The 27,119-nt window shown below is 42.9% G+C and overlaps 1 protein-coding gene and 1 non-coding gene across 7 annotated transcripts in view; one reads left to right on the forward strand and one right to left on the reverse strand.

Annotated features, from left to right (window-relative positions):
- Positions 1 to 27,119, forward strand: part of SPATS2L (spermatogenesis associated serine rich 2 like) — a 189,627-nt gene that overhangs the window by 55,626 nt on the left and 106,882 nt on the right. The gene's annotated exons all lie outside the window — the stretch shown is intronic.
- LOC128341409 (U1 spliceosomal RNA) lies at positions 25,722 to 25,882 on the reverse strand. The gene has a single exon (XR_008314412.1). It is a non-coding gene; the product is annotated as a U1 spliceosomal RNA (small nuclear RNA).

The raw sequence follows: 27,119 nt of genomic DNA on the forward strand, positions 1-27,119 counted from the left end.
ATACTTAAATTAAGCAAGACACTCTGGCTAATATAAGCATCAGTGGGATCTGTTTCTGGCACTCCTGCAAGAAGCACCCTTAGATCTCAGCAGAGGGTTTGATCGGGCCCTTTGTTATTAGCTGGCTAGGCAGTAGCTGCTAAACCCTGTTTTGCTTTTGAGGTTAGATCTATTACACAGTACAGTACACTATTGATGCAACCCAGTGCTCTGAAAGCCGGAATGTTATGAGTCATATATTAACCACATTTCTCTAGCTCCCTCATTGTAATCTCTTCCCTACAAACTCTTTAATGGATATCAGTATTACAGCTGAATGGTTTTGTGGAATACTTAATATTTGGAAGGATGCCTAAGTAAAAAGCGAAGGTGCTGCCCCTAGAAACTGCAGGAAAATATGCTGAGGCAGCACTGTAATTTTTCATGAAAGATTGCATTACATATTCTGTAGGAGTTACCTAAACGTTGCTGCAGAAATGTGCTGAGAGCAAAAGGCATATGCAAAGGTGAATGAGCTGTACCTGCTCTGTCCATTGAAATGCCTTTGTTTTTAAATAGCACTTTTAGAAGGTGTTTCAGGTTCCATGTCTTGCTCTACAGGGCATGAAAAACTGCAATTGATATTGTGAGATCCTTTCCTGTCTACCTAGGGTTGGCATTGGCAACAAGAAGATTAGTTTTATTCCATATCATTAAAATGCAGCTCTCTTTGCTGCACAAATGTAAATGAACAGTGTCAGTTGCTTCCTTTCTGGGAGTCGGGGCAGGGCAGGGGGAGGAAGGAGATCTCAGTAGCCTGTGATGCTTATACTACATTTTAAGACCTGAATACAGGTCTCAGATACCCTGAATTATTGCAGATACCCTACATTCTTGCTCGCACACAAACCTTTCAAAAATGTTATATGAACATTTGTGATCCAAAGTAACATTTGTCCACTACCAAATTATAGATATATTAGTGAGATTCTGCCACAAAACTGTTGTAACCTTGTTCAATGAAGAGCCAGCATAATTTATATTGTTTGCTAATATGGAAAAGTCAGGGCTATGCAAACTTTGCTTATTTTTGACAGATGCTCCCCGCTCACCTAAATTCCTATCAAGAAAAGCTAACGTATAAAATTAAGCACATTTGCATGGATTTACTGTGTATAATTCTGTTGGTCATGGCAAGGTGCAAAGGGCTCTGCTGGTGTGAGTCTTCAAGCTGCACACTTCACATTGTTGGGTTTCTGATGGAGAGAGGAATCCAATCCAGGCCTCATGGGTCCCTACAGTGGTAAGTCTCTCTGGGCTTCAGGGTAGGGAGCCATTCCCAGGTGAAAAGTCCCACTGAGGCTGCAAAAGAACTGCAGAGACAGCCCCTCAGAAACTGAACACATGCATTGCATGTAGAAGGTCCTTGGTTCAGTTCATGGCATCTCCAGGTGGGATGGGGGAAAGTTCCCTGTCTTGAAGCTCTGGTGAGCTGCTGTCAGCCATTGTAGATAGTACTGGGCTAAATGAACCAATGGTCTGGCTCAGAATAAGATCACTTCATATGTCTCCATGCCTGCTTGGCTGCTTCGGAATGAGGAGGCGGAGCCCAGAGCTTCAGAAGCCTGCTGGGAGGGGCAGAAGGCGAGAGGGGGCCAGCAGCAGGATGTGAGAGCAGAGCCACTAGACCAGGCCTGCTCAACTTAGCCCCCCCCAGCTGTTTTTGAACTACAACTCCCATAATCCCCAGCCACAGTGGCCAGTAGCCTGGGATTATGAGAACTGTAGGCCAACATCTGCAGGAGGGCCGAAGTTGAGCAGCCCTGCACTAGACCATAGTTCTTCATTGCATGGCCCATGGGCCACAGGCAGCCTGCATCTATCCCAGTGGTGGCCCTGGCTTGCCTCTCCCCTTCCTCTAGCTGCCTTTAGTTCCCTAGAACTAGCCGCCTCTAGTTCTAGCCACTGCAAATGCACTCTCTGGCTCTCCTCCTCCTGCCCCTCATGCACTCTCTCTCTTTTCTCCTGCAGCCATGGCCACAACACTCACATGCATTCTCTCCCACTCCCCTCCTCCTGCCCCCTTGGTGCTGTTCAATTCCTTTTTAAAAAAAACAAACCCCAGTATTCTGCACATGCACAGAGGCTAGTGAGTGCTTGGGGTGGGGCAGCCTCTCCGCGGAATGCAGGATAAGTCACCACTGGGTCCCAGAGGCTCCCGGGTGCCCAAGGCAGTGAAGAATGGCTTTTAAAAAAGAATCTATGGTAGGTTGTGCTTTAAAGATTTGACCTGTACTGTGCCTTTAAGTGGCTTGAAAGTGTAAGCCTTAGTCAGTAGATAAAAGGGGGAATAGGAAGCAGCAGGGAGGCTCTCCAGTGTAGGTCATTTTGTACTGCTGTTGTGTTGGAACTGCTTTTAATAAAAGTACTTTGGACCTTTCTTATGCCTTATTCTGGATATAACAAAATTGTGTATTGTCCTCATCACTGCTCACCCCCCCCCCCCGGCCTGTCTCACTGGCTGCTACTGTGGCCCTGTGGTGATTGGCTAGTAATCATTGTCAGTCAAGAGGAATTTAAACTTAGGAACCTCCCACCCAGAACGAAACTCATTCCGCACAAAGATGAAAAAAGTTAGAGGAAACTCTAGTTGGAGTTAACGGACAGGTTCAGATAGGACTTGGATGAACCAGAGATAGGGATGGTTAGGGCTAGAGAGATAGGATCTCTGGTTAGGGTCTCTAGGATAGGACTGAGGGTGGAATTGGGAGGTTGGTGGGTAGGTTTTACACAGCAGGCATGACCTCTGTAGAGCAAGCTTGACTATCAAATGTAAATGCTGGGAGTGTATGGTTGGTTACACAGGCTATACAGCCAGAGAGGTTGTATACCAGTAAAGGTGCTGAAGGTCTAAAGGAGCTTGTTATTTCTAAACAGTCTCTTCAGTAGCTGGAAAGTAAAGCCTTTATTGATGTGTTGACATAATCTTATATAAGTACCTGAGTATAAATACAAGTTTGAAATATAAGAGGTGGGTATAGTCTAGTCAGTTCCAAGGCTGTTACTTTCTCTCAGAAACCATTACATACATGTTTGACCCTACATTTTGTAGTGAATAAGAAACCACTGAAGCTATTGTACAAGAATAAAGTGATTTTCTTTGGTTTAGAACTTTAAAACTGTTTTCAACTGTGTCTCTTACATTACCACGCGGGCACTATACCAAAGTTAGTGTTAGAAAACCCAAATTAGGATTTAATCTGGTGGTGGCTGCATAATAAATAAATAAATAAACAAAATTAAGTATTGGTTTAAAACAAACCAAAGGTTCACAAACATATTGTTTATAGTAATATCTGTGTATTTTAAAAACTAATCCCCCAGTCCCAACCTCAGGTCCTCACAGTCTCCTGCTCCAAAACTAGTGATCACTATCCTAGACTGAGCTGATTCCTAGCCTACTTTCCAGTAGGATTATTTGCAATGCCTGGACCAATATGAACCAAATCAGGTACACTGGTGGAGACATATAGGGACACCTCAATGACATAGCTTGTGGCCATGTCATCCACCCCGATTCAAGATGGTGGATGTATAAATGTTTGAGGTATAGAGGGCTAACCTGTGAACTGCCTAACTGATTTGAACCAAATTTGCTACAGCTGTAGGAAATACTCAGTGGTGTAATTTGTGATGATGTCATCCACCCTGATTGAAGATGGCAAATGTGTGAATATTTGAGGTACAAGTAGGCTAACTTGTGGACTGTCTAACTGATTTGAAACGGCATAGTTTGTAATGATATCATCCACCCCGATTCAAGATAGCTGACGAATAAACATTTGAGGTGCAAGAGGGCTAACCTGTGAACCACCTTACCATTTTGAACCAAATTTGCTACAGGACACCTCAGTGACGTAGCTTGTGATGATGTCATCCAGCATGATTCAGGATGGTGGACATTTAAACTTTTGAAGAGCAAGTGGGCTAACTTGTGGACCATCTAACCAATTTGAACCAAATTTGGTGCAGTTGTAGTGAGTGACATGTAGGGACATCTCAGTGGTACAGTTCGTAATGATGTCATTGTAGTGACCAGTCTCCCCTCCCCCTAAAGAGTTAACCGGAAGTGAACCCTGTCTTAACTGACAGGCTGGTGAACTCCAGGGCTCAGCCAATCAGCACGCCAGGTGGGTGGGACCTAGAGAGCTGTGGACAGGTAGAAGGGAGTTCTTTGTGAGAAGAAGCTAAGCTGGAGGTGCACAGGAGGACATGTGGCCATGGAGGTTGGCTGCAGGAGAATAACTCTACAGATCCTTGAAATACAGGAGGGCAGGAAGCTTGAATTCTCATCAGGAGTTTGGTGAGTGCAAGGCAAGGAGCCAGGGTTTATGGCGTTGGGAAGTTTAGCATAGGGAAAAGTTTTAGTCACACTTTGTGTTAGGGAAGTTATATTTCTTTAGGGTGTGCTCTGCATATTCTGGATACTGTTCTATTATAGTTTACTTGCAATGTAATTAAAAAAAAGAAACACTAGCCTGCGCCCATCGTACCTAAGGTGTTGCAAAAGACTATAAACATTTAAGCATGCATTAAGACAAACTATTTTTGTAATCCTACTAAGTATTCTTAACTGTATATAACAGCTGAGAAAACCTCAGATGGAAGGAGTCTGTACTAATTGAATAAAACTATTTTTTTTTTTAGTTCTTTTCTTTTTACAAGCCTCTGGGGCAAACATGTCCTCAAACATTCAGCAGCTATCAGTTTCCTCACCATGTGTAAGCTTGCATGTGGAAGATTTTTGTACTTGTCCAAGAGCCAAATTAAGAGAGTTTTTCTTCTGGGTTATTCCACCCCAAGCCCAGAGAGTTTCTGTAGACAAAAGAGGTGGCGGCGGCAGCATTTTGAACCTACCAATAATACAGAATAGTTTTAGGAGAAGCCTAGCCAGGCAGCTCAGCAGGGATGATTCAGCATTTCTTTCCCTCATGTGAGCTTACTCTGATACAAAGGCTTTAATCTGCTACAATCATTCACCCCAATTCAAGATGGTGGATGCGTGGATGTTTGAGGCTGACTTGTGGGCTGCTTAACTGATCTGAAGCAAATTTGCTACAAGTGTAGGCTCATAGGAACATTTCAAGGGTGTAGTTTCTAATAATGTCATCAACCCTGATTCAAGATTGTGGACATGTGTGCATCTGAGGTGCAAGTTGGTACAGTTATAGGGACATGTAGAGACACCTCAAGCACATAGTTTGTGATGATGTCATCCCCCCCCCCCAATTCAAGATGCATACACATGAATGTTTGAGGCGGAAGTAGGCTAACTTGCGAACCGCCTAACCAATTTGAATCAAATCTCTAGTCCAGTTGAAGGGATAGTGAAAGGAAAGTAGGCAGATTGGTTCTTACTAGAACAACTTGTTACCTCGAGGCAGAGCTGCCTCAGCCAGCCAGTGCCTGGTGTTCCATAGGAGCAGGCTTTTTCACCCTACCAGCAGGAGGTGTGACTGCCTTCTGCTGGGTGTTTCTGTCTGAACATGCTAGGCAGGACTACTTTTCAAGTTGTGAAGATATTATCATCTAACCTGAACTTACTGATGTACCTGAACAGCGAGTGTACTAAGAAACTAGACAAGGGCTTGGGGGAAGTGGGGGGAGATACTCTCTTTGAAAGTGAAAAGAATAAATATTTGTCTGCATTACCCACAATCCACTTACCTGTAGCTTACAGTCTCTTCCTTGGGAAGGGGGCTTGCTCTGGGAAAAACATGGATACACTCAGACCCAACCCTCGTATCGAGTAACTGAAGTCTTGTTCTTTGATCATGGAAATTCTTCTTAGAAGCCCTCTGGCTTCTGAGTTTTCACCACGCCTCCTACTTTCCAGCAACCTTTCTACCCATATAGGTTAGAAACCCCTTTTTAAAAAGGAAAGCTGAGTTTTCTGCTTCCCCAGTTCTGCATTTGTGTAGAATCGTAGCATTCACACAGCCCTCCCAATAGGGCTACTTTCTGTGTTGTGAAAGAACAGGATGCAACATGTGAAAAAGTGATTTGATCATCACCATGCCTGACTTTTCCAACCCATCTATCCATTTGGGGCTAGTTTGGCAGTTATCCAGAGTGCAAAATGATAAGGGTTATTATTACTGTTGCTATTTATCATTTATTTAGCAGTTTAGTGTTGGAAAGCATCAATGTGTACAATGAATTGATCAATTGCCATTTGGAAATGCAGTTTGTTAATTAGAAAGTAATTGCGGCTGTTCCTGTAAAAGGAGGTAGTTCACTGCAATGGAAATGGAACTGTAAAGTGCCTATGTGCATTTAGGCTAGATTTTCAAGATCATTGTTCAAAGATAGTGAGGTCATTCACACAATCAAGAACTATGTTCAACCTGGGATTGGCAGCTGTGTGTGCTCTCAGTTTCTGGTTATGTGGAAGCAAGGTAAGAGGAAAACCTGGGTAGAAGTGATTTTGTGGAAACAAGGTAGGAGCAAAACCTTGGTAGCTTTTCCTCCTTCCTTGCTTCCACACAATGGGGCTATTCTCATGATCAGCAAAAATCGGGCTAGGAGAGCCTAGCCTGATTTTGGCTGATCGTGTAAACCACCGGGCTTGCAGGCGAGCTCGGTGGCTTACAAGCGGCTAGGCCGCTTTTTTAGCCCTCTCCTTTCTGATTGTGAGTAGCCCTGGTGCGACTCCGCACCATGGCTACTCACGAGGAGACTCCCTGATGGGAGGGGAAAAGCCGCCTCCCAGCTCCGGGGGTCTCCCCTGTATGCCTTGTGTGCTCGCACAGGGCATACTGGAGCTTCTGGGGGCCGCACGGCCCTTGAACTCCCCAACCCCCACCGGCTCCGTCACGGAGCTGGCAATCGTGTGGGTGGCCGATCCGGCCACCCAGGGCTCCCTCCCTGCTTGTGTGCGGGGAGAGCGGGCTTAGCCCGCTCTCCCCACTCACCCTGCTAAACTGGGTCTCACTGGTTGTGAGACCCGGCTCAATTACTTCTACCCAGGTTTTCCTCTTACCTTGCTCCCACATAACCAGAAACTGAGAGCACATACAGCTGCCAAACCTGGGTAGAACACAGTTAGTTTTTGATTGTGTGAATGACCTCAGCATATGCTAGCAGTAAGTGTAGTTTTGGTTTGAAAACAACTATCCACATTAAAAATATTAAAAATATTCAGAACAAGTGGGGACTCATAAAAATAATGGAAGTGAGTGGGGGGTGGAGATTCATTGCTGTGCCCTTCCACCTGTTCTCTCACTCCTATTGCTCAACTCAGAGTTGGGGCTTGACTGCCAAGCCCTGGCTCCCAGCTGATCTGAGGGCCTGAGAGAGATCTCAAGTGAAAGGACACCATATCCTATTCCAGGCTCAGCAGGGTCTCCACAAGTGCACCAGATCTTGGATAGTTCCAAGAGCCAGAGCCAAGTGGAACAACAAGAGCTGGGCCAAGCAACACCGGAGAATGTTGCTCCAGCAGGGTCTAGCAGCAGACTGCTGGGTCTTAAAGCTGATGCTTACGGAGGGTGAATTGGACTCACCCCTTTCCTTGGAAAGGTTCAGTTCCTTAAGGGGTCCTTGCGCCATTCCTCAAGCACTGGCACTACTGTACTTTTTCACCTGTGCTCAGTCCCTTCAGTTCCTTGCTGTCCAGTTTGGAGCTAGAGCTTCACTACAGGCTCAATCAAACCATGGCTCCCAGCAGAGGCATAGCAGGGTTCTCAGCAGGACAAGCCGCTGAGGCCACAGAGTGTGCTCCCAAGCCAGAGAGACAAAGGAATCATCTGACTGGAGGAGAAAGTGTTTTGCTGGCTGGAGTGGGTGAGGGTGATGACACATGGGACAGGGGTGTGGCTGGCATATGACAGCACCTGTTGTAGTGCGTATGGCCTCAGCAGAGGATGGTGGGAAGTGCAGCGGGGGGAGGGTAATGGAGCGCAGAGTTGAGGGATGCCTTGGCACAGCCCAGTGACATCCCCGCCATCCTGCTCCATTGTCCCTATGCCCGAGGGTCCTAGCCAAGCAGGAATATTGGCTTGCAGGGAGGAGAAGTGTTTCTGTACCTGTGTGTTCAGCATAACGTGTGAATCTGTACCTGTGCACACTGTACAATTGTATGATGGTTGAACATAAAATGTGAATACAGATATTGAGGTGCTTCGCATAAACAGTATGAAGCACCAGAACAGGCCAAGCCTGCTCTCCCCACACACGAGCAGGCAGCCCGCCCTGGGTGGCCAGATCGGCTGCCCACACGATTATGAGCTCCATCACAGAGTTGGTTGGGGCGGCAGGGGTCGGGGCCTCCTGGCCCCCAGAAGTCCCAGCATGCTCTGTGTGCACAGGGCATTCTGGGGAGCCCCCCACCCCATGCCAGGAGGCTTGTTCTAGCCATCCGGTTGGAGGTCTACTTGTGAGTCACCACAGCGACACACTACCAAAAAACCAGGGTTAGCGGAGCTTAATGGTGGTGGTGGGGGGGAAATTAGGGGGCTTGCCGCTGGGAGCCACAGAGTTCCTGTTGCTGCACATGAGCAGCTGAACCCGAGCTGGCTCCCTTAGCTTGGTTTCAGCTGCTCGTAAAAACATAAGAATAGGCCTGCTGGATCAGGCCCAAGGAAGCCCATCTAGTCCAGCATCCTGTTTCGCACAGTGGCCCACCAGATGCCGCTGGAAGCCACAGGCAGGAGTTGAGGGCATGCCCTCTCTCCTGCTGTTACTCCCCAGCTTCATGAGTATAGCCTCATGTGTTGAAGGTCATTGTAGCCAAATCTCCCCACATTGGTGGAAAGAGTAAATAACTTGCCATGTTAATAGATCAAGATTTACTATACAGGTGGTTTTCTGTTCTATCTAGTGTGTGACACAATTGCTTCACTTTGTGTGGGGCAACAGCTGGGGCTCATATAGAGCCATCATAGTTGTCATTTGTATTAGAATTTCTACCCTTCATTCCCTGGAAGTAACTGGCACTGCTTCATGGTTTATTGCATTTTCAGCAACCTGTAAAATTAAAATTTATTTAAATATATTAAATCTGTTCAGGCTTAGACCAGTTGTTGTTGAAAGATGGTTTTGAGTTGAGTTTCAGTTGCATGGCTTCCATTGACTTTGCGGCAGTTCGAAGGAACTCAATGCATTGAAGAAGCAAGCTTTGTGAGAATTACCGCAGATTTTAAAATTGTTAATAAGAGTGTAGATTTTCAGCTGTTAGACAGGACACTCAGGACATTTTAATGTTTAGCCTGTTCCCTGTTGCTCTCAATTTTCATAAGCTGGAAGGGAGTCCCCTGTTGTTAGCAGTCTGCACTGCTACCATTTCTTGAAATATATGTAGGTTTGGCCACTGTTGGTAATGCTGGGAGGCTGAGCTAAATGGCCTGATCTAGTACAGCTGCTCTTCCCACCCAGGGTTGCTTTTATTTATTTTTATTTGCAAACTGTTGTCTAAAGGTGGCTCAGAGTAGCCCAAGATCCATTCCACTACTTCAGCAAGATTATTCAGCACATAAGGTCCCTCCATAGTATGCCCTCGTCCCATCTATCACCTGAACATTTAGGATATATTAGGCATTTACAATCAGGTAAGATGGCCAAGTCCACCCCCATACCTTGCAAGCAGTTAAAATCCCAAAAGACTAGAGTCATATGAAAGACTGGAGAATACTTAGATGTATGACATTTGAAAATATACTGTAATTATATTTAATCTTGGCTCTTTGCTCAGTTCTTTGGCAAAATTTCTACCACAAACATCAAGCCCCTAGATCAGGGCTACACAATTTTGGCCCTCTTGAATGTGTTGGACTACAACTCCCATCATCCCTGGCTATTGGCCACTGTGGCTGGGGATGACAGGAGTAGTAGTAGTCCAAAAACAACAGGAGGGCCGAAGTTGTGTAGATGTGCCCTAGACAGAGCTTAAGTGATTTCACTGTTTTTGGTGGTCGCAAAAGGAGAGCAACATCACAAAATCAGAAATGAGCCAAACCGAAAACCCCATATCCAAATGCACTAAACTCCTTTTAGGATGTTTGGTCCTCAATTGGATGAGACCTTAATCTCTAGCTTCTATATTTAAAAGGGACTAGACCATAAGGAGAAATCTAAATATTCCCTTTGAACGTTTGGGAATCGGATGAAAGCGTCTGGTATAGCCTCATTTCTAAAAGAGAACATGCCAAAGTTCTTTGTGGTATAGTGTGTTTCTGTCTTCTTTTTGGACCAGTTCTCATTGTCTACAAATGGAAGAACAAGAGCCAGTTAATTTATAAATCTCAACACAGTTCCTGTTGTGTGTTTCATATGAGTTTTTGAGTCAATTTTGGTTGTGTGTGTGTTGATTCTGCCAAACATTCTCCTTAAGAGTCCCTTTCAGCAGTCTAACATGATGGATTCCCAGTTTCAGGCAAACCTTTTATTATTGGCTTCTTAGCCAAAATGGTTACATAGAACCTCCATGTTAATAGGCATGCTAGTACAGAATGCCAGTTGCTGGGACCAAACGGGAGGAAGGCAAGTTGCCTTCAAGTGCCCCTGGTGGGCTTCTCGGAGACATCTGAGAAGAATGTCACTGTGAGAAGATTTTCACTGTGAGATAGCCACTGTGAGAAGCAGGATACTGCACAAGGTGAACTTTGGGTCTGATCCAGCAGGGCCCTTCTTAGGATCTTTTAGATATTATTCGAAGTAATAACAGTAGTAAATATGATACAGGAGCGAGCCTATAAAACAAAGGAAGCTTTACACAATGGAAGGACATTTTTTCTTTCCTAAAAAAAAAAGATTTTAAAATGTACTTGGAAGTCTTCCATACTCACTGACTGATCAATGGGGAACTGATTTATTTTTTTACAGCCTATATACTATGCTGCTAAGAAATAAGAGGGGAAATCCAATTTCTGTATCAAGAAAATACAGATTCTATACTCAAAAATAAGTTATGTGAATAAAAAATGCACTTTTTTTTGGCCACAGACTTGTTTTATTTGCATACTTCATTCAAATAGTATTTGATCTTTTGCAGAATTTGTTGCTTTATGGCAAAGAGGGACATGTGAACAGGAATGAAGCTGAGGAGTGGGAAGTAGTTGAGGCATAGGGTGAAGAGGAGAGGCAGCACACAAAGCAGAAGTGGACTGATCAGGAGAAAATAGTCTAGAACACTGGCTCCTTCTAAATAAGAGTTTGAAAACGATTGTAAATATTAGTTTTGAATCAAATGAAGATGGCTCAATATGAAAATTGTTCTGATGAAAGTATGTAGTGAAATTGTAAGGCAATGGTAATAGTCCAATGTCTGTGGGATGAGATCATTGGAAGATGTGAGATCAGTGCCATATATTAGAATTGTCTCGCCTCATGTCATGGGGTGTGTGTGTGTGTGAGAGAGAGAGAGAGAGAGAGAGAGAGAGAGAGAGAGAGAGAGAGAGAGAGAATATATGACTAGGATAGTCACCCACTCAGAAATACATTTTGGAACCACTATGCAGATTCAAAAGACAGGAAGTGCAGTGAACTCAAAATTGGCAAAAGTAGGCTTAACTAAGTATATTATTTCTCTATCAAAATTTCAGTCTTGTTAAAGAAAATTTCCTGTCTCCCTCACAAAAGAGAAGTCCTGCCCCCAATTTATGAACACTGACAATGGTGCAAGGGGGCAGTTACAAATAATCGCCCAGCCCAGTCTTTTTGGTTTAAACCACCTGACTGAAAGAGCCACAGATTCCTGGCGGTCACTGGCCCAGGCTGGTGGTGAACTGACATTTGGGGAGGGTATGAAAGAATCAGAGAGAGAACTTAAAAATGGTCAGAAGGAGGGTTGCAGGACTTGGACATAGAAGTGAAATGTTATAGAAAGGGGCATAGAAAATTGGCAGGCGTCGAAGAAGCAGTGCAGGGCTATATGATATACTTAATTTTCTAGATTGAAAAGGAGAATTAACACCTTATATATTCAAAACAATTGCTTTTTATTTATTTATTTTAAAAATTATGCTTGAACAACACTGACACTTTAAGATTATAATCTGCATCAGCTATAAGCTTTTCTTATCACCCCCCCCCACCCTGATTATTACTTTCAGGCCTTGAATGGTTTTCCAAAATCCTAGAAGTCAGTTTTTAGGTACTAGTTATATATAATTTGACTGATTTCTATCCTGCCTTTCCACCATTTAGATCTCTGAAATTTTTGGAATTCTCTCTGGTAAAAGAAACCCTTTTTCATTATAGCAGAGTGCACAGAGGCACAACACAGCGGAATTTAGTTAGGCATGCATGTATGCTGAGAGTAAAGTAACTTGGAGCCAGTTCATAGTTTCAAATCAATATTCAGTGGTATTTATAAGAGAACTCCATTCTAGATAGGAAAGTGAGGAGATGGGATCTCTAATCTATCTACTGTATTTAGCTAGATGCAGATGCAGATCTCCGTACACATGGTGCAGGGGAGAGGAGCTTGCATGTTGCAAGGTAGAAGGAAGGGAAGAGAAAGAGAGAGAGAGGAAGGAAGGAAGTGGCTGGAAGGAAGGAAGTGCCCCTGAGAGTAGCAATCTACATTCCAAAGGGATAGTGTCAGAGCAATAAAGAAGAGATGACCAATGTCTTGACCCTCTAGCCCTCTGACTCACTAGTCTGTCCTCCACGGTCATTGAGACAAGAGACAGCACATAGTCCTTCACTTCCAACAGAAAACACTTACAAGAAATAAAATTGTTTACAGTTTCAGTAGGGATGGGCTTCCATATGTAGATCTCCCATGCAAGAACAAACCAACAGACTCCTCCCCTTCATTTGATGTCTGTTTTGGAGGACCTGCTGGACTGTTGGCAGATAGAATCCTTACAGGAGAGGTCTTGATGGAGTTTCCCCTGCCCCCTGTCCCACAGCCCTCTTCAGAACTCATCTCCTCATGTTCACTGAACACGGGGAAAGGTGAGGCGTGGAAGCACACCCGCTAGCTATGCCTCTGACCACTCCCCTGGGTGTCTCCACATTCAGTGCTTGTCTGCAGAGGCAAGTGCTGGATATGGGAAGAGTTTCTCTTGGAACCTTGGCTTGGTTATTATTTGTATCATAAAAATGCATTGTGAAAAACAAATACCAGCTATAAGGGAGCATTCTCTCAATTGAATGTTTGACCACCTAACTAAGTATTGTGCATGAAATAACATACTGAGTTAAATAACAGTACTTAACTACTTTATGGTATTCTGCACGACTCTGGGTTAAATTGCTAGAAAACATGTATATTTGACCTACTTCTGTGTTACCAGCTGTTAGAATTACTACAACTGTATTTCCCCCAAGAGACAGTATATTTTTAAAAATGGTTCTTTGTTGGATAAAAAACCTTGGCAAAACATAAGAGTTCATCAGCTGGGTCCCACAAGGACCGCTATTATGTTGCTATACATCCATACCGTAGTACTTTAACTGTAAATTGTTGCACAATTGTTACATTGATTCTCGTCACATCCTTGTGAGGGAGGTCATTATTCTCATTTTCTACATGGAAAACTGCAACCAAAACCAGTGACTTGCCCAGAATCATCCATTAATCTTTAGTGGTGTTGGGGGTTGAGCCTAATCAGATAAATTATACTGCATTCACTCACCTAAATTATGATTGCAAATCATTGTTAGTACACTGGAGCAGGAAATTTGTTATGTTGCCAAGTAACTAACTAACTATTTCCATCAGGTGTCATAGTTCTTACTGTGCTAGTTACTTCACTTCTAGTTTTGTGTATCTTGCGTTGTCTTTTATTTTCTACAAAGACACAGTTTCAAATGAACCAATCAATTTCCTAACTTACTCCTAACCTACAATTCCTATCTACTCTCCACTTTCATCTCTCCAACTGATGCCCCCAATTGTCAAATCCTGTCTCCTTTCCCCAACATTCTACCCTCCAGACCCCTTCTCTTCACGTCACCATTCCATGCTCTAAACGATTTCCCCCTGTCCATCCAGACATACCCCAAACCACAGTTCACTATATACAGGACTCCTTGGCCCATGGTGCCATTTCTGCTGCAGTTCCCTCTAAACTGGGCCTTGCAATTCTACTTAGGTCACACAAAGTGATGTTAAGGGAAATGTCCTAAAAATTATTGAATCATGGCTATATGAAGGACTGGAAAATTCCTAGACACTTAGTTGCATCTTGGAACTGCATCTAGGAATTTGGAATGTTGTTTTAAGCCAGGTTTAGGTTTGGCTTTAAAAAATTTAATTTGCAATATTTTTTCAACTATGAACCAAAGGAGTGAGAATATTGACCATATCCACTTCCTTAAATTTGTCTATGCACCTTGGGCTTGCCACTAATTTTTCCCCATGCCCAAAAGGGGAAGAGCAAGTTCATGTCTGTGACAGCATGCTGAAGTTCAGAAGTGTTGAGACATTCTTAGATCTATCTTCTCTTCCTTTCTTTATCTTTTGGTATTTGAGTACTTGGGATAGTTGTGTTTTTTTAAAGGTCTGATTTATTCTGTACTCTTTATAAGGAGCACCAGCGCATATCAAAGATGACATTTCATCCATATATACATATATATACACACACGCACACCACATGTGGGGATATCTTTATCGTATATTGACATCAATCATCACAGGTTCAGGTAGATGAATCTTATTATGTTTTTCACCCCTTTTGCTATTTTTGTCAAAAAGGGCAATTAATTTTCAAAAGCCATTTACAATACACAAAAGATCTATGCTGGAGGGACAGCTATCAGAGTTAATGTGTATAACCCATCAAAGTTGCTTGAATATTGAAAGTCCAATCCTGCAATTGGGGCTGTGAGCTTGAGTTCAGTTTTCCATGAAACTGATGTTTTGAAACTCTTAACATTACTGATATCAATGGGATTGAACTCTCTAGATTCAGATTCTGGCTCCTGGATTGGGCCTTGGGTTTTAAGGCTCTAAAGCTGCAGTCCTATTTCTTTCATGGGAATAAAATCCATTGAACACAGTGGAACTTGTTTTTGAGTAAACGTGCATAAGTCTTATGTTTTGGGGGGTGGAACCTTTGATTTCTCCCTCTTCTTTATTACAAATGTCATAGGATACTGTATATACTATGCTATAATACATACTATTCAAATGCAGATAATCACGAACTTGCTAAAAATTGACCAACTATCATGTAATGAATGATCAAATTGTAATTATTATCCACATACAGGTGAAACTCGGAAAATTAGAATATCGTGCAAAAGTCCATTAATTTCAGTAATGCAAATTAAAAGGTGAAACTGATATATGAGACAGACGCATTACATGCAAAGCGAGATAAGTCAAGCCTTAATTTGTTATAATTGTGATGATCATGGCGTACAGCTCATGAAAACCCCAAATCCACAATCTCAGAAAATTAGAATATTACATGGAACCAAGAAGACAAGGATTGAAGAACAGAACAATATCGGACCTCTGAAAAGTATAAGCATGTATATGTATTCAGTATTTGGTTTGGGCCCCTTTTGCAGCAATTACTGCCTCAATGCGGCGTGGCATGGATGCTATCAGCCTGTGGCACTGATGAGGTGTTATGGAAGACCAGGATGCTTCATTAGCGGCCTTCAGCAATTCTGCATTGTTTGGTCTCATGTCTCTCATCCTTCTCTTGGCAATGCCCCATAGATTCTCTATGGGGTCAGGTCAGGCGAGTTTGCTGGCCAATCAAGCACAGTATACTGAATACTTTTCAGAGGTCCGATATTGTTCTATTCGTCAATCCTTGTCTTCTTGGTTCCATGTAATATTCTAATTTTCTGAGATTGTGGATTTGGGGTTTTCATGAGCTGTACACCATGATCATCACAATTGTAACAAATTAAGGCTTGACTTATCTCGCTTTGCATGTAATGCGTCTGTCTCATATATCAGTTTCACCTTTTAATTTGCATTACTGAAATGAATGGACTTTTGCACGATAGTCTAATTTTCCGAGTTTCACCTGTAATGTAGGTAATAAAGTGGAATCATATGGTTAGTAAATTGGAAGCCTATTAGAAATCTTAATGTACCAAAACTTCTAAATTTAAATTACTAGATGACCAGTATCATGAGCTATTAGTCTCATGTTGAGTAACAATAACCGGCTGACATCCAGACTAGCACTGTGCTGGTTCAACAGTGGCCGACGTCCAGACTAATGCTGCACTGTTGTGAGAAGGAGAAAGGGCAATTTTCAGTTATTTCCCCTTGCCTCTAAAGCCCACGGTTCCTCCCAAAAGTTTGTCCCTGAAGGTTGTATAGCCTTTAGAGACATATTTTTGGCAGGCACAGTGGGCTTCAGAGTGAAGGGGAGATCGTCAAGAAGTGTCCTTCCCCCTCATGCAGTGGTGCAGCATTAGTCTGGATGTCAGGCACTGAATTGCACCAGCACAGTGCTAGTCTGCATGTCAGCCAGTTACTGTCACTCACCACTTCTTTACCAAAATGTACTTAATATATTTCATGTATTATGTACCTAATACATATCACAAAGATGCCAAATGTTTCCTCCTGCATCATTGTTGGAAGACCAGGAGGCAATCCTCTGCTCTCCTTCTGTTGTTCAAAATAATAGAGTAGGCTGTTTAGCCACAATTCTCTGTGCACTTTTTTGGAGTCCCATGGACTCAGTGAGACTTACTTCCAAGTAAGCATGCATAGAATCAGACTGTTAGTGTACCTTTTTATTCTGGGATTTCAATGTCGTCAGTTCTGTTTGGTCACTACCCTTTTCCTCCCTCCCCCTTTAATTTCTTTTCAGAAGCTACTAGTTCCTATAACTTTTCATGTTATGTAAAGACACATATCATCTTGAAGCTTATCTTCCTCTTGTCTCTCCATCTCACCATTCCAACATTATTTCTAAAATCCCTTTTGTGGCAAGTGACAGAAAATAACTTTGGTAAATTCCCTTCATAATGAAAGCTTTGATTCATATTTTATCCAAGGGTATACTACTCCCTCTGTAGCATAATGCTGTCTGGTCTGCAGCCCTGAATAAAACTCCCAAGAGTTTAGTGGTATCGGTCAAACAGGCAAAACTATTGAGGAATCTCATGGAAATATCATGTTTTGAATTTGCCCAAGCTCTTTATTTGTGTATAATTCCCATGAAATGACTGCTTTGACTCACAAATTATTATAATTTCACAGAGATGCTGGCTGGGATTCAGAAAGTTATGTTTTTTCTTGTGATGTAAAGTGCTGACCACATGGGGATGTATTTTCTTACTGCACTCATTACTGATTCCAGCAAAATTCTTGCTTGTAATTTCACTCCTCCTCCAAAATTCAAATATCAAAAGTTGAATGATGCATTTACACACCGAACACTCCAGTATTCATTTCTGTTTACTGATCAGACAGCACAGTTGCACTTCAATACTGTTTTTTAAAAAGTGTATATTGTAAAGAGAAGTTTCTTCCTTGTCCCTCTGTATGCATATTTAGTTGACATTGATATGTCTAGAGACATTTTTATCAGGCAGTGTATTTATTATAGATGGAACTTCTTGATTTGGGGTTCTGGAACAGAATAATCCATTGAATAAAGAGAAATGAGTGTTGGAGAGGACATGGATGCAATTTGGGACCAGAAGAACACAAACAGTGCTCTCACTGAGGACCACAGGTAAAAAGGTGGTAATATCTCTCTGAAAAGCTCCCTTCAAGGAGCTGTGAAAATCAACTGCTGGCAGTATCTGATATCACAGGGAAAGAGGGTGATGGCCCTTGATTTCAGTTGGGCATTCTGAATACAATCCAAAGAAGTTTTATGCACACTCAAAACTCTGTAAAGCACATCAGTCCTGTGGCTTTGAGCAACACTGCATTTTTTTAAATGGTGCCTTTCACACATGTGTTTTTGTAATTAATTGTGTTTGCATTTGCCCTTAATGTGCATAGTGCTTTGCAGTTTTGTGAACGAATGAACAAATAAACAAACAGCTCTCCACCCCAAGACAAAGTGAAGGATGGGGGAAGAAGGTAAAGGTAATGTGTAGGGTAACATACATCAGAGGGAATATAGAACTGCAAGAAGCAAGGATAACAAAGGGAGAATGTGAGAACATGCAGTAATGTGTTTGTACTTTGGCTTTCGTTTGGTTGAAGAGAACCAAAAGGGAAGAAATCCAAAGCTTCACAGAAAAGGTGGCTGAATTTAGAATGGATGTGAAGAGAGAAATATAGGTGGTAACATGACATTCCAAAAGGGAAGAAATCCAAAGCTTCACAGAAAAGGTAGCTGAATTTAGGATGGATGTGAAGAGAGAAATATAGGTGGTAACATGACATTCCAAAAGGGAAGAAATCCAAAGCTTCACAGAAAAGGTGGCTGAATTTAGGATGGATGTGAAGAGAGAAATATAGGTGGTAACATGAAATTCCGAAACCCCTGCAAGGCCTTCGGATGAAGCAAGCTTGATTCTCTTTTACATACTGAAAGCTCTTCTCTTAAGCGAGCATGTGCCTCCAAAATAAAAACGTGTGATTTTTAATCTTCATTAAAAGAAAGCCAGTGTGGTTGTAGTGGTTAGAGTGCTGGACTATGACCAGGGAGACCCGAGTTCAAATCCCCATTCAGCCATGATACTAGCTGGGTGACTTTGGGCTAGTCACTTCTCTCTCAGTCTAACCTACTTCACAAGGTTGTTGTGAGGAGAAACTTCAGTATGTAGTACACCGCTCTGGGCTCCTTGGAAGAAGAGCGGGATATAAATGTAAAATAATAATAATCTGTTGTGATTAGTATGGTTCTCCTATTCTTTTCCTTGATCCCCAACCTGCAGTTCTCACTTAATCAACAATACTTTAATGTAAGAAGTAATTTTTTAAATCATGCAGTCATTTATATTGGTTGACTGACATGTTGTTTGGTGTAAGGTGGGCTGTTCAGAACCACACAGCCCACTGTGGGTGTCTAAAAAACACCACCTGCTCTGTTGCGGAACAGCCTTGGTAATTTCCATCCTGCTTAAGAATTTGGTGCATTCTTTGTGTCCTGGACACTTGGCCTTACTCTAGTTTGCAGGGTGTGTCCCTTCAAAGGCAGGCAGCTTCTGCAAGGGCTGGTTTTGTAATGTAGTACTAAAAGGAATTTGAAAGTAATCTTTGGAACAGACACTGAAGGGAAAAAGGTAGCAGTCAGTAGTGGTGTTTTGTGCAGTGGTACTTCTTTTGAACAGTGTTACCTATGTTGATTCTGCAAGTTCCCAGTTTGCCGTTTGGGTTAGCAGGGTTTAACAAGGGGGGGCAGAATTCAGGACCAAACATAAAAGCATTTTTAAACCGCATGCTTAAGACTGACCACATCTTCCTTAACAAGAAGCATCCAGGGGAGGGGTAAGCCAGTTCAGGATAATCCTCCCTCTGCCGCGCTGTTTTCCTGCCCCAAATCACCCCCAACTGCTATTTATTGCAGCTCCAGAGGCAACAGCAACTTAAGGGAGCAGTTTTTAGTAACAAAATGACACGGTAGGAAAAGGTTAACCCCACCCCCTTCCCCCTGCACTAATGTGGACAGTCTTAAACATGCTATTGAATAAGGCTTTTAACCATGCCCTTTTAACCATACCTGATGAAAATAGGGACGTGCCTGTGAGGGCATGATCAGGCAGCCTGGGAGGCATGGCGTACAGTGTTTTTTTTTTTTTTTTTTTTTACATTTTATATCCCACTCTTCCTCCAAGGAGCCCAGAGCGGTGTACTACATACTCCGGTTTCTCCTCACAACAACCCTGTGAAGTAGGTTAGGCTGAGAGAGAAGTGACTGGCCCAGAGTCACCCAGCAAGTATCAAGGCTGAATGGGGATTTGAACTCGGGTCTTCCCGGTCCTAGTCCAGCACTCTAGCCACTACACCACGCTGGCTCTGACTACAAGCATGCTACCAATGGAAAGCAGGGAATAAAGGGCATGCAGATCACATTATTCCAGAGTACCAAAGCAGATGAGCCAGGCCCATCACCCTTCTTCATGTCTGTCTGTCTATCTATCTATCTATCTATCATTTATATACCGCTTTTCAGGGGAAACTCCCAAAACGGTTTACAAAAAACTTAAATAAAGAACAATATATCAAACCACACATTTACATTTTTACATGGACCTTAGTCTCACTTCTTTCGTCTCCCCTCCCCTCAGAGCAAGATAGTCCCTGGCACTGTTCCCTCTAAGGCATGCGCACATGCATGCGCTCACAAGTTTTCTGATGTCCGCTCAGTCAATTTTAGATCCCATTCAGGTTGAGTCTGGAAGGCCCCACTCTGGAATGCACATGGACACACACCGCCTTGATACAGCCGCCCAGAACAAAATTCATTCCACACAAAGATGAAAAAAATTACAGGGACCACTGGTCTCTGGTTGCTCTGTTGTGGCTGTTGGGGGAGGGAGGGGCTACTTCCGTTGGGGCATGGTAGCCAGATGGTGGCAGCTTTCTGGTCTGTCTGTCTCTCTCTCTTCTCTCCTTCCCTCCTTTTATTTTGCAGATGAAAATAAGGATATACTTATGAGAAACTAATTCTCTTACCAAGGATTACTGCCCAAGTCCCCTACCCACAGTGCTGGGTTCCACCCGCTGTATACTGTGCACTGCATAGTTCCTTAATGTTGTGCACCCGTTTACATTCAGGTGCATTAGAGACATCTGGGGGCCGAGTTGAACGACAACTCTAGCAACTCCCATGAAAATTGGCATCCCCACAAGGCAAAAACAGGAACATAAGAGGCACAGTGATTTACCAGAGACAGATTCCAGAAATTAGGGAGTGTCTCTGGTAAATAGGGAAAGTTGAAGCCTGTATTTTGACATTGTTTTCATTTAGCACTCAGTTCCTGTGTGGCTTGCAGTTGTCAGCCCTTAGGTGTAACCTAGAAAAAACTCCATCTGGAAATAGCCTTATTTAAAGCCGCTTACATATTCTGTCTTTTTTTCCTGTTTAGAATTTCATTATTTGATTAGCAGTTCATTTTTCAGAGTAGTGTAAAATTCATAGTCCGACATCAAAGGATACTCAGAATACATTTCAAGGTATAGCTGAATTTATTTGTTTATTTTTTTAAAAAAATGCCCTTTGGGACAGTTATCAGAGAAATGTTGGTAGAATGGCTGAAGTCGTCAATCTGTAACTTCTGACAGCCCTTCAATCAGGAAAGAATAGGCAGAACAGCCCTAACTTAATCAGAAAACATAACAGAATGCCATCTGAATTCAGAACCTTCTGTTCTCTGGAAGGTGGAGGGACTGTTTAAAGATTGGTGCTAATTATAAGCAGTTATGATCACATTTGAAAAGAAATTGTGAGGCACTCTGGCCGTCATTAATCACAATAGATTAATGGCTAATTGCTTTGGCTTGCTAGATATTAATGAGATATTAAGTTAGATGCCTTCAGTACAATGCCCATAGTTAAGACATTATAGTTTATGTTTTGCAGCCCACTAGAAAGTTGCTTTAAAAAAATACCTTCATGTGAAAATAATAAATTTGCTATCCTGTGTACTTGTTAGAACATTTGAACACTCTGTAGTGGAAACATCTTCATTATTCTGTGGTGTTCCTTTAAAAAAATAAAAGTATGTGCTTTCCAAGTCAAGACAGACTCTTCCTCTGCCTTCACACCATTCTTCCTCACATTCATTTACAATAATAGCCCTTTGACAAATGAGGCAGTTATTTCAGCATTGTAAAGTGTTCACAGAAAGCTCACAATGGAATTACAGGACTCTTGTTAAGAAACGCAGATCCCAAGCAGAAACACCAGCTGCTGACATCTCTTAAGATGTGAGCCATGCATCTAAGCAAGATCCTTTTGCCCATGTCTGCAAGACAGCCATAACCACAATCTAAAAGGTGCTGAATCTCTTCTTGTCCTGCTGATGTCTATAAGGAGCAGGACTCACTGTACATTTAATTAATCTGGGTACATGGTGATTCTTTTAGAGCTTTCAAGCTCTCTTGTGTTGCTTGGTTACAACCAATCATTTGCACAACTTTTGAGCAAAATAAATAGCAAACCTACTTCCACTTCTGTCCTGAAGTATTACAAAACTCAGGGGAAATTAAAGCAAATCTCCTACATCTTTCTTTACTTTTCCTTCTTAAGGCAGGATAAAGTTTCACAAAATTTCTTGTATAATTTCTAGGTAAATGTTCATGCTACAAAGGATTTTTGGTAAATACTAAAAATTAAGCTACCATTCTGCAGCCCATACTGTATATTTCAAACTGAAGTCAATAGGACATTCGCTTCAAGACTGCATCCTGTGTAACAACCTGGCTGGAGACAGACATAAATTTTAAGATAATTGAAAGGGGTATGTTAAGAGTCTTTGTTGTGCACATACGTTTCTTTTGTATCACACCATCCTCTGTAGTAAAAGAGGTTTTAGTACAAAACCTGAAACATTAGTTTACCAGAATAAATAATGAAACATCCTGGGCAATACAGCCTCTCTCATAGGGTTTTGCGTCCCCCCCCCATTTTGTTTTTGGTCCAAATCCGAAACACCCCCATTTTGTTCTTTGTTCAAAATCAGCCAATCTGAAACACCCTAATTTGGTTCTTTGTTCGAAATTGCAAAATCCGGATCTGAAATGTTTTGGATTTAAAAAACTGGCCCTGGGGCAAAACTAGTGGGTGGGGGTTGTAGTATCCAATGGATGGAAGCTACCACCCAAATTTCAGAGGAATTGGGCAAAGGGCTGATTTTTGGTGAATTTTTGAAGTTTAAGATTTTTCCCATAGGGAAGAATGGAGGTTTCAGCAAAAGTATAGCTTCACATCAGGGGGAAAGGGGTGGCCCAGAGTAGGGTGGGTGGTAGAGCCCAGTTGGGGCAAGGAAACTGCCAGAATTATTTCAAAGGAATTGGGCAGAGGACTGATTTTTAAAGGTTTATTGGAGTTTACGCATCTTTAAAGTTCTTCCCCATAGGGAATGATGGAGGTTTCAGCAGCCCCATAACTGCACCTGGGGGGGCACTGGGGTGGCCCAGAGCAAGTGGTGGTATAGAGCACATAGGGTGCCAACCACCCCCGTGCTTTGCTAACCCATGGGGTACTGGGTTCTGTTGTTTCTGAGATGTTTTGAGTGTAGATTGTCTGGTAGCATATGAGAGTGGATTGTCATTGAAAATCTCATTTGCTACAGAGAATCTACACTCAAAACACCTCAGAAACAACAGAACCCAGCACCCCATGGGTTAGCAACCCATGCGGGTGCTTGGCACCCTATGTGCACTACACCACCACTCACTCCCAGCCACCCCAGTGCCCCCTAGGTGGAGTTATGGGTCTGCTGAAACCTCCATTATTTCCTAGGGGGGGGGAACCTTAAAGACCATAAACTTCAACAATTCCTAAGAAATCAGCCCTTTGCCCAATTCCTTTGGAATCTGGGTTGTGGCAGGCACCCCTTGGGGCACTACCACCTGACCCACTCTTCTGCCCCCAAATGGGGCGGAGCCACCATTGAGCGAAAGGGCTCAAAGAACCCAGGCCGCCAATGGGGAAAGGCCACTAAGCTCCATGGCTCGGGCTCCATAGGAGCTCAAAGCGAACTTCCCCCTCCCATGCCTGGGCTGCCAAGAGCCTAGGTGAACTCTTTCCCAATTATTTCAGGCAGTTCCAACTGCCCGATAGAACGTTTTTCCCTTCCTCTCCCTCTCTGGTGGGAGAGAAAGGGGAAAACATCCTATCAGGCAGCAGACACTGCCTGAAATGACAAGCTTGTTGGAGATGAACGTCCAGTGCATCGACTTTTTGCACCAACTGTCCTAATGACCACTAGGGGCATGGGGAGTAGAGACAGTAAGTCAGGGTCTCCCTGTCTGTCCCTACTCTATGACCCTTGAACTGACTCTGCAGGACTTCCTGTGCTGAGTCACAATCCTTCCTTTCCTCCTAGAGAGCAGATGGAAACATCTCTCTCTCTCCTTACCTATCCATTATGTAGTCCTTTAGATTAGATATAGGTCTTTCCTATCTAAGTGTATTTAACCAATAAATATTTAGTGTTTAGTCATACAAGGATCTCCATGTGTTTTCTCTAAATAGCTGCAATATCCAAACCATCCTCTGCTACCTACTCTGTAACTGGAGTGTGTGCTCATTCCTTAGTGCTCTGCTGTTTTACCTATTGTGGGTAAAAATCAACAACCTCTAACAAAGCTGAGAGCTTGTTTGGGTTCTCAGCAGCTCAGGCCACACCCCCTTGTCAAGTACAAGGGGGCGTGGCCTGGGCTGCTAAGAGCCCGAATGAGCTCTCAGCTTGTCAATTCAGGCAGTGTCGGCTGCCTGATAGGGTGTTTTCCCCTTTCTCTTCCACCAGAGAGGAAAGGAAAAATGTTCTATTGGGCAGTTGGAGCTGCCTGAAATAACTGGGAAAGAGTTTGCCCAGGCTCTTGGCAGCCCAGGCATGTGGGGGGGGAGAGTGCGCTCTGGGTTCCTCCGGAGCCCGAGTCATGCACCTATGTACATGATGTCACGCGCACGGGTATATTGGAGGGGGCCACTCTGCGGGGCTGGACGCAGGCCGCCGCTTGGTTGGCTCCGCACCTGCCCCCAAAGCCCCCCTTTCTGCCTTGAATCGACCCCAAATAACAGCAACATCGCACATCAACAACAGCAGAGCTTTGCAAAGAACCAGGCAGATTTCCAAAGGTCATGCACATCCACATCCCGCCCCCCAGAAATGCAATTGATCTACACACAACAGTGTGGAACAACAACAATGAAATACACTTCCCCACTGGCCAATGGCAGTAAATGCACACTGCCCCACTGGCCAATGAGGGTAAATTTTACCCTTAAATTTCCTTAAAAGGAATAAGGAGGCAATTGCCAGCAGATCAGCCCGTGCTTTCGCTGGCCAATCTGCAGGCTGGAAGAGCCGGAAATTCAAACAGATGTCAAAACTCAAAATGGAGACTGAAGGAGAAAGACTTTTCGTGATGGAGTTCTGAAACACCCGAAACATGGAGTTCTGAAACAGCCGAAACAACAAAACGTTTTGTATCCAAAACAGGGGTGTTTTGTTTTAGCTACAAAAAATTTTGTTTTGAGCATTGGGTGTTTTGTTTTGGCTACAAAACAGCCAAATTGGCCTGGTTTGGGCCCAAAACGTTTTGTATCCGAAACATATGCCCCTACTCTCTCATACCATTCTCAACAATAAAAAAACTTGTATCCAACCGTAGGTATTTCCCAACTTAAAAAATAAAAGCACAGATTTAATAACAGCTTCACATTTCACATCTTTTGATAAACTGATAGGCAATATAAAATCTGTAAGCTACAGGATTGAAGTTCTTTCTGCTATGTCCATTACTCAGACAGCACATATAAAATTGCTTGTAAGCTAACAATATCTAATGCCCTGGAACTGAATATATTATTTATATTTATATTATTTATTTTTCTGTGTAAACTGCTTGGGGAACTTTTTTGTTGAAAAGCTCTAGGTAAATACTTATAACAAGAAGTTCCACCAACTGAGTTTAAGATATGCCTAATGAAAAGTTAAAGTTCACCCTGAAGAATTGGGGATGGGGTTCTGTATAAAAAGTAAATTTGTGTTTTGTTTTAAGTTGTTGCACTCAATCTGCATGTCTACCCTTAGGGTAAATCATTCTGTTGAGTACCTGGAAAAATGCAATGCCTCTTGCAGAAAAAGCATTTGTTAGCATTGTAAATTCCGTGCAAAATATGGCAGTTCATCTGTCATAATCTACCACAAATTATGCAGTTGAGTTTCCCGCATTTGGGGAAATCACAGAGTTCAGCACACCTGGAGTGCAATGGATGATCCTCACCCTGGGAAAACCACCTTCATGATCATGGTGTCTCCCCTGCCAGGTAAAGGGTGATTTGTAACACATCCTCTGCTCCTTTAAAATGGAAGAAAGCAGGTTCATACCTGCTTCTCTGCCACTTGCTACCACTTCCTGAATCAGCAGTGCTCCTCCCAGCTATCTTGGTGCACCAGTGGTGCTCTCCCCCAGATGCCCCCATGTGACACCAGCACACATGTGGCCTCCATGCATGCGCAGCAGCCATTTGTGTCGTCAGCAACCATGCTGACCATGTAAAAGGCCTCCACACATGCACAGAGGCCACGTGCGTGCTGGCATCGCATCGGGGCAGCTGGGGGAGAGCACCGCTAGCACACCAAGATAATTGGGAGGAGGGGCACCAATTCAGGAACTGGCATCGAGCAGCAGGGGAACAGGTATGCACCTGGCTCTCCTTTGTTTTAAAAGTCTGAGGGATGTGTTATGAATCACCCCTCAAATTGTGATTCATGCACATCCCTACACATGAGCACGTAACTGCATACCATTTGTGACATAACTTGTGAACAGTGACACAGCTTCACTATCCCCAATCACATTTCATTCATTTCATCAATGTGCTTTTCCATTCCCACCCCCAACCAAATACATGTTAAAAGTTTCTTTTTCTTGATGTTTTCAAGGATTTGTAGTCTTATATTAGCTTTTTGGAAGACTTCTGCTGCAATTCCTGTGTGGAACTGTACATGTGGCATGCTTTTTTTTTTTTAAAGGAGGCAAACAGCAGCAAGGGTATTCTACTCCCTACTCCAGCACATCCCAAAGGCAGGTCAGGATGGGGTGTGTGGCATGTCATGTTCATGTGGCCATGAACTATGGTTGAAGCCTTAAATATTCCTAAAGAGTGTAGAAAGTGAACTCTTACTGAGCAAAACAGAATGGGTACTTTTTACTCCTCACTTTCCTCTCCTCTCCCTCCAGTCATTATTTCTGGCAGTATTTTCTTTGATGATGTGCTATGGAACATTTAGTTAGAACAAAACAGTCAGGGAAGTAATTACATTATAAAGAAAAGAGTCTCATATGAATCTGTTCCTCGCGCCCAAGGAGTTATGTCTCATTTGATCAAACATGACATATATGGTATTGTTCTGGAAGAGGCTTTTTATATCAGCTAAATCTTTTATTTGTTTCATCCTTAATTTACTTTCATAGGTTTAAAAACACTTGCTATTTTTAAACTGCAAGACTGGAGAGAATAAAAGAATTAATGACATCAGATTATTCCTTTTGTGTTTTACAACTTTAA

Source organism: Hemicordylus capensis, chromosome 1 (genome assembly GCF_027244095.1).
Source record: "Hemicordylus capensis ecotype Gifberg chromosome 1, rHemCap1.1.pri, whole genome shotgun sequence".
Classification (NCBI taxonomy): Eukaryota; Metazoa; Chordata; class Lepidosauria; order Squamata; family Cordylidae; genus Hemicordylus; species Hemicordylus capensis.